Below are 8,330 nucleotides of genomic sequence, written 5' to 3' on the forward strand. Positions count from 1 at the left end.
AAGATGCAGTTCATTGTATTTGAGCTAATATTCCCCACAAAACATAGACAGTTAGTAGAATCCATGTCCAGAAGAATTCTAGCAATATTAAAAGTAATTAATGACCCAACAATGTTCTAACTAGTGGTCATAATAATTTGACCACTCAGTGTATTTTGTTGTATTGAATGCATTGGTAGATAGGATTGCTGTCTAACAACACAAGGATGATGGTTTGGCCAACCAGGATTTCAAGAGAGAGATTTCATTCGAGGTCATCCGAGTGGACATGACTAGCATGATTTAGGAATGGCTTTAATTGCAGACATGCTAAGGGGGTGGTCTTCAGTATGCCGACTGACGGGATCCCGGCGCACAGTATACCGGCGCCGGGATCCCGACAGCCGGCATACCGACACTTATTCTCCCTCGTGGGGGTCCATAACCCCCCTGGAGGGAGAATAAAATAGCGTGGCGCGCGTAGCGTGCCACCGTGCCCGTAGAGTGGCAAGCGCAGCGAGCCCGCAAGGGGCTCATTTGCGCTCGCCACACTGTTGGTAAGCCGGCGGTTGGGCTCCCGGCGCCGGTATGCTGGTCGCTGGGAGCCCGACCGCCGGCATACCATAGTGAACCCATGCTAAGGTGATCTCTAACTTCTCCCTAACCCTTTACTTGCAATGCTTTATGCACTGCTCTTAAGTGCACACAGCTCCCCAATCATTAGCAGAACAGTATGAAGTGGGGCATATCCCCTGGCTAACCATGCAGCTAGTACAAAGACATGACTGAAAAGGAAAGTTATCAAAAATTGGGACTGCCCACCAGAATATAAATTGTAAGCTCCACTGGTACAATGTGTTATGTGAATGACTAAATTTTCTCTGTAAAGCTCTGCAGAATATGTGTGCCCTAGATAGAAAGGGGAGATGTACTAAGCAGTGAAAAGAGTGGAGAAGGGGTTCACTACGGCTGGCCGGCGGTCGGGCTCCCGGCGACCAGCATCCCGGCGCCGGGAGCCCGACCGCCGGCTTACCGACAGCTTGGCGAGCGCAAATGAGCCCCTTGCGGGCTCGCTGCGCTCGCCACGCTACGGGCACGGTGGCGCGCTACGCGCGCCACACTATTTTATTCTCCCTCTATGGGGGTCGTGGACCCCCACGAGGGAAAATAATTGTCGGTATTCCGGCTGTCGGGCTCCCGGCGCCGGTATACTGAGCGCCGGGAGCCCGACCGCCGGCAAACAGAAGACCACCCTGGAGAAGTGAGCCAGTGGAGAAGTTGCCCATGGCAACCAATCAGTTTTTAGTATGCAAATTATAAATGTTACTTCAATGCTAATTGGTTGCCATGGGCAACTTCTCTACTGACTCACTTATCCACTCTTTTCACTGCTTAGTACATCTCCCCCTTAATAACTTAATAAAAAATTTTTGTTATAGTATCAACAAGTGGCGGCTCAACCAGTGGATGCCAAACATCACCGGCCGGAACTCACTAGCGGTTCATGTAATCCCCTATTTGAATATTGGACTGTACTGCAGCCCCACTTCTGGAGCCACTACTGGTGTCATTAATAAATAGACCTACTTGCATTTAATAAAAACAATAATTAAAAGCTTTCACATTTAACAAATAGCAGTTTTCTCCCCAACTTAGCACCAACATAGAATTAATAGTATTCACTTTTAATACACCTATCCCGAATAGTCCTGACATTAAATAATTATTTAATTTGCCTTATTCATTCAAAATATAGTATGGTCTCCAAACCACCCCAACATTAAATTAATACTCACATCAATGTAACTTAACAGGTACCACCATGGAATAAATAGGCCCTGCCATCACTGCAAAAATAAATTAATAGCTCTACTCACCATGAAAAGATTAGCCCCCAAATACACCCCAGCTATAAATAAATAGCCCATGCTCCCTCCCACATTACATGAAGAGCCCCCATAATTTACAGTCTTACTTCCAGCACTTTGCAATTCTACCACTGCTGTGTCTCATGTCAGGAACTCTGTGCCCAACTGTGACATAGGGGGTCATTCCGAGTTGATCGCTCATTGACGATTTTCGCAACGGAGCAATTGAGGAAAAAATGCGCATGCGCATGGTACTTAGTGCGCATACGCTAAGTATTTTAGCACGAAACTTAGTAGATTTACTCATGTCCGAACGAAGAATTTTCCTCGTTGAAGTGATCGGAGTGTGATTGACAGGAAGTGGGTGTTTCTGGGTGGAAACTGGCCGTTTTCTTGGAGTGTGCGGAAAAACGCAGGCGTGCCAGGATAAACGCGGGAGTGTCTGGAGAAATGGGGGAGTGGCTGGCAGAACGCAGGGTGTGTTTGGGACGTCAAACCAGGAACGAAACGGCCTGATCTGATAACAGTTTAGGAGTAAGTCTCGAGCTGCTCAGAAACTGCTAAGAATTTTCTATTCGCAATTCTGCTAATCTTTCGTTCGCAATTCTGCTAAGCTAAGATACACTCCCAGAGGGCGGCGGCCTAGCGTGTGCAATGCTGCTAAAATCTGCTAGCGAGCGAACAACTCAGAATGACCCCCATAATGCGATTAAGGTTAAAGAATAGTGGTCAGATTAGGTAAAAACCTGCATTTGATTATTTCCACATTTTACATGGTACTAACTGGATGGTTTGTCCTTACTACAGGTTGAGTATCCATTATCCAAAATGCTTGGGACCAGAAGTATTTTGGATATCGGATTCTTCCGTATTTTGGAATAATTGCATACCATAATGAGATATCATGGTGATGGGACCTAAGTCTAAGCACAGAATGCATTTATGTTTCATATACACCTTTTACACACAGCCTGAAGGTCATTTTAGCCAATATTTTTTTATAACTTTGTGCATTAAACAAAGTGTGTGTACAGTCACACAATTCATTTATGTTTCATATACACCTTATACACACAGCCTGAAGGTCTTATAATACAATATTTTTAATAACTGTGTATTTAACAAAGTTTGTGTACATTGAGCCATCAGAAAACAAAGGTTTCACTATCTCACTCTCACTCCAAAAATTCCGTATTTCGGAATATTCCGTATTTCGGAATATTTGGATATGGGATACTCAACCTGTATAACAAATCTGCATATATCTGCCAAAGTGAATGTGTGTGGTATTAGTTCCAATTTTGATCCAAGCTACGAAAGCTGTTAGCCTACATCACAGGCAGGGCTGGATGAAGGGCCTTGGGCTGAAAATGTTTTATGGGCCCATACTGAGAAGGGGAGGAGCTGTGACCAGTGCTGTGTGGGTGTTGTGAGTGCCATGTGGGTGTGTACACCCCTACGCGCTCAGGCCTACTGTCTTACAAAATGCTAACTAGGTGGCTTGTTATCATATTGTTACGATGATGGGCCTATTTTTTTGTAGAGGCCTGGAGCTGGAGATCCATCCTCCCCATTGTTAATCTGGCCCTGATCACAGACATACTTATCTTCTGGGCAGTGACATGTGGCTGTCTCATTCAAATGTCACAGGTATTCCAATGTAGGAATATTTAAGAGGGATATACTTGGAACTAATCCATAATGTAACCACACAAATCAATTGATTAATTGTTAACAACCCACTACATTCATTATATCTAAGGTTGAAAGCTGAGAGTACAGTACATAAACTGGTATAATCTTTACATGATGTTTTGGATATGGTGTACCATGAAAAATGAGACACAATATAGGAAGAGAATTTCTCTTATGTCCTAGAGGATGCTGGGGTCCACATTAGTACCATGGGGTATAGACGGGTCCACTAGGAGCCAATGGCACTTTAAGAGTTTGAGAGTGTGGGCTGGCTCCTCCCTCTATGCCCCTCCTACCAGACTCAGTTTAGAAAATGTGCCAGGAGGAGCCGGTCACAGCTAGGGGAGCTCTCCGGAGCTTCTTTAGTAAAAGTTTATTTCAGAGTTTATTATTTTACAGGGAGGCTGCTGGCAACAGCCTCCCTGCTTCGAGGTACTTAGGGGGGAGTAGTGTCCGCCCTGCGGGGTCTGAGCCACTATCTCCGCTGACAGGATACTGAGCTCCTGAGGGGATCGAACGTTCCCCGCCACAGGGGATCGCTCACCCCGTCAGCATGCCGCCACCCCCTTACAGAGCCAGAAGATGGCGAGATATGGCGGCACATGGGTAGGAGCGCAGCTCTCAGAGGCTGCGTTCTGGGAAAGCTCAACGGCACACAGTGTTGGTGCTATGAGGGGCGTCCTCAGCCAGCATCTTAATACCCTACACTGGTCACAGACGCTAACCGGAGACTGAATCCCCAGGCTAGCGTCAGAATCCTCTGTACTCAGACGCTCACAGGGGACGGAATCCCCCACCTAGCACGGAATCCTCAGACCAGTATAAAGAATTTGTGCGGGAAGATGCATCATCTTCAAGGGGCGGGGCTTCTCCTCAGAGCGGACCCATCAGCGTTCAACGCCATTTTCCTGTCTGCAGTTCCTGTACACAGACGCTGACAGAGATGTTCCTCCAAGCAACTCCAGCTATCCTGTGCAGTACCAGGGGATTGTAGAAGGGGGGGAGGCAATGAAGTAGTTCTGTGTAACTATTACAGTACACAGTGGGCGCTGGTAAGAGGTATCCATTATCAAAACAGCACTGTGTGTGGGTTGGCTTCAATCTCTGTGTCTCTCTTGCCATTCTCAGGGGGGAAACTCTGTTTAGCCTCACCTGTGTGTGTGGAGTGTTTGGGGTCTCCAGTTAGCTATGTCCAGGGACTCTGTGTCATATGTGGCTGAGGATATGTCCTCTCAGGATGATCTCATCCTATGTAATCAGGATTGCACTGTTGTAGCGCAGATACCAGCAAGGGAGCCTGAGTGGTTGTCCTCTATCAAGACTATGATTTCTCAGATTTCTACTAGGGTTGCTCAGAATGAATCTGCAACTCAGGTTTTACAGAATTCTATGGCAGTTTGGTCCGGTTCTGTTACCTCAGGACCCCCCTCTGTAGATTCCCACAAATGTGCTCTTGCCCAGAATATGCAAAATGACACGGACACCGACTCTGACACGGCAGACGGTGATGGGGATGTGCTCAGGGGGGCCGCATCTCTTGCTAAAGGGTACAGTTGATGATAGAGGCTATTAAAGATATGTTGAATATTGCTGACACAACTCCTGAGCAGGTTGATGACGCTTACTTCACTGATAATAAAAAAGCCTTGCTAACCTTCCCTGTGTCCAAAGAATTAAATGCTATTTTTGAAAAAGCATGGGAAAACACAGAGAAAAAATTTCAGATCCCTAGAAAGGTTCTGGTTGCTTTCCCTTTCCTGGAGGAGGATAGACAGAAATGGAAAAACCCACCCATAGTGGATGCGTCTGTATCCAGACTCTCAAAAATGGTGGTTTACCGGTTCCAGGATCTACCGCCTTAAAGGAACTGGCTGATCGCAAAATTGATAATACGCTCAAATCCATATACACGGCTTCAGGGGCGATACTACGGCCTACTATTGCCTGTGTATGGATTTCTAAAGCTATAGTAGAGTGGTCAGGCACATTACTTGAGGATTTGGATACAATGGATAAAAGTGATGTTGAATTGTTTTTATGTAACGTTCAGGATTCTGCAGGATTTATGGTGGAATCCATGAAAGACCTGGGTTCAATGGCTGCAGGAATTTCTTTCATGTCTGTCTCGGCTCGTCGAGGACTGTGGCTGCGCCAGTGGTCTGCCGACGCGGAATCCAGGAGAGGTGTGGAGACCCTATCCTACACAGGTCAGGCTCTCTTTGGGGAACCATTAGATGTGTGGATCTCCTTGGCTACAGCGTGTAAGTCCCCTTTTCTTTCATCAGCAGCTCCTACTACGAAGACTCCTTTTTCTTCACCTGCATCTCAGTCCTTTCGGGTTACTAAATCGAGAAAGGCCAAACCATCCACCACCTTCTTCAGAGGTGGCCGTACAAAATCCAAGAAACCTGCTGCAGCGAGTTCCCAGGAACAGAAGCCTGCTTCAGGTATGCCAAAGTCCTCTGCATGACGGTGGACAGCGCGGCCTGGAGGTGAGGCCGATGGGGGCGAGACTCAGACATTTCAGTCACGTCTGGGTGTCGTCCGGCCTGGACCCCTGGGTACTAGATATTGTGTCCCAGGGGTACCGACTGGAATTTCAAGATCTCCCTCCTCATCGGTTCTTCAAATCAGGCTTGCTAACTCTGCCGGCAGACAGGGCTACCCTACAGGGAGCCATCCAGAAGTTGGTGGAGGCACAAGTAATTGTACCAGTCCCTCCACAAATGCAAAACACGGGTTACTATTCAAACCTTTTCATGGTACCAAAACCGGATGGTTTGGTCAGGCCCATTCTGAACTTAAAATCACCAAACCCCTTTCTGCGGGAGTTCAAGTTCAAAATGGAGTATCTAAGGGTGGTGATATCAGGTCTGGAGGAGGGGGAATTCCTGGTATCCCTGGATATCAAGGATGCATTCCTCCATATTCTGATTTGGCTGCCGCATCAAGTTTATCTCCGATTGGCACTGTTGGACTGTCATTTTCAGTTCCAGGCCCTGCCATTCGGCCTCTCCACAGCACCGAGGGTATTCACCAAGGTGATGGTGGAAATGATGGTTCTCCTCTGCAGACAGGGGGTGAACATAATTCCATATCTGGACGATCTGCAGATAAAGGCATCGTCCAAGGAGAAGCTGTTACAGTCCATAACTCTCATGACCCAACTTCTCAGTGAACATGGTTGGATCCTGAATCTTCCAAAATCACATTTTGAACCAACCAGGAGGTTGTAGTTTCTGGGAATGATCCTCGACACGGAAGTGCAGAGGAAAAAGCTTTGGTGATTAAAACAATAGTCCGGGATGTCTTGAAGCCGGCCCAGGTGTCGGTTCTTCAGTGCATTCGCCTTCTGGGGAAAATGGTGGCCTTTTATGAGGCGCTACAGTACGGGAGATTTCATGCTTGGTCCTTCCAACTGGATCTCCTGGACAAGTGGTCAGGATCCCATCTTCACATGCACCAGAGAATATGTCTGTCGCCAAAGGCCAGGATTTCACTCCTCTGGTGGCTGCAATTGCCTCACCTTCTTGAGGGCCACAGGTTAAGGATTCAGGACTGGATCCTTCTAAACATGGATGCAAGTCTCCTGGGCTGGGGCGCGGTCGCTCAAGGGGAAACCTCCCAAGGAAGGTGGTCAAGTCTGGAAGCCGGCCTGCCGATAAATTTTCTGGAGCCATCTACAACGGTTTTCTCCAAGTGGCCCATCTTCTGAGAAATCGGGCCATTCAAGTGCAGTCGGACAATGTAACGACAGTGGCTTACATAAACCGACAGGGCAGAACGAAGAGCAGAGCTGCAATGTCGGAGGTAACAAGAATCATCCTCTGGGCAGAAAAACATGCATTGGCACTGTCTGCAATATTCATTAAAAGAGTAGACAACTGGGAAGCGGACTTCCTCAGCAGACACAATCTCCACACAGGGGAGTGGGGTCTCCATCCGGAGATGTTAAAGGAGGTAACAGATCTTTGGGGCGTACCCCAGATTGACATGCTGGCCTCTCATCTCAACAAGAAGCTTCGGCGGTATTGTTCCAGGTTGAGGGACCCGCAAGCAGTGGACGCCCTAGTGACTCCATGGGTGTTTCAGTTGGTGTACATGTTTCCTCCACTTCCACTCATTCCAAGAGTTCTCAAACTCATAAGGAGAGCAAGAGTTCAGGCAATCGTCATTGCTCCGGACTGGCCAAGAAGGGCTTCGTACACGGATCTTCTGGATCTACTGCTAGAAGAACCGAGGCCTCTTCCTCTTCGGGAGGACCTGCTGCAGCAGGGGCCGTTCGCCTGTCAAGACTTACCATGGCTATGTTTGATGGGATGGAGGTTGAACACCAGATATTAGCTCGGAAGGATATTCCGAAAAAGGTCATTCCTACCCTGATTCAGGCTAGGAAAGGAGTAAAGTCAAAACATTACCATCGCATTTGTAAAAAGTATGTGTCTTGATGTGAATCCAAGATGTTTTCTACGGTGGAGTTTCAACTTGGACGATTTCTCCTCTTCCTCCAAGCTGGTGTGGAAATGGGCCTGAGATTAGGTTCCGTAAAGGTCCAGATTTCGGCCCTATCCATTTTCTTCCAGAGACAGTTGGCTGCCCTCCCCTAGGTTCAGACCTTTTTGAAGGGAGTTCTGCACATCCAGCCTCCCTTTGTGCTGCCTACAGCACCTTGGGATCTTAACGTGGTGTTGCAGTTCCTCCAGTCGGACTGGTTTGAGCCTCTACAGGAGGTGGAGGTCAAGTTTCTCATGTGGGAGGCTGTCACTTTGTTGGCCTTGGTTTCTGCGA

This window comes from Pseudophryne corroboree, chromosome 2 (genome assembly GCF_028390025.1).
Source record: "Pseudophryne corroboree isolate aPseCor3 chromosome 2, aPseCor3.hap2, whole genome shotgun sequence".
NCBI lineage: Eukaryota > Metazoa > Chordata > Amphibia > Anura > Myobatrachidae > Pseudophryne > Pseudophryne corroboree.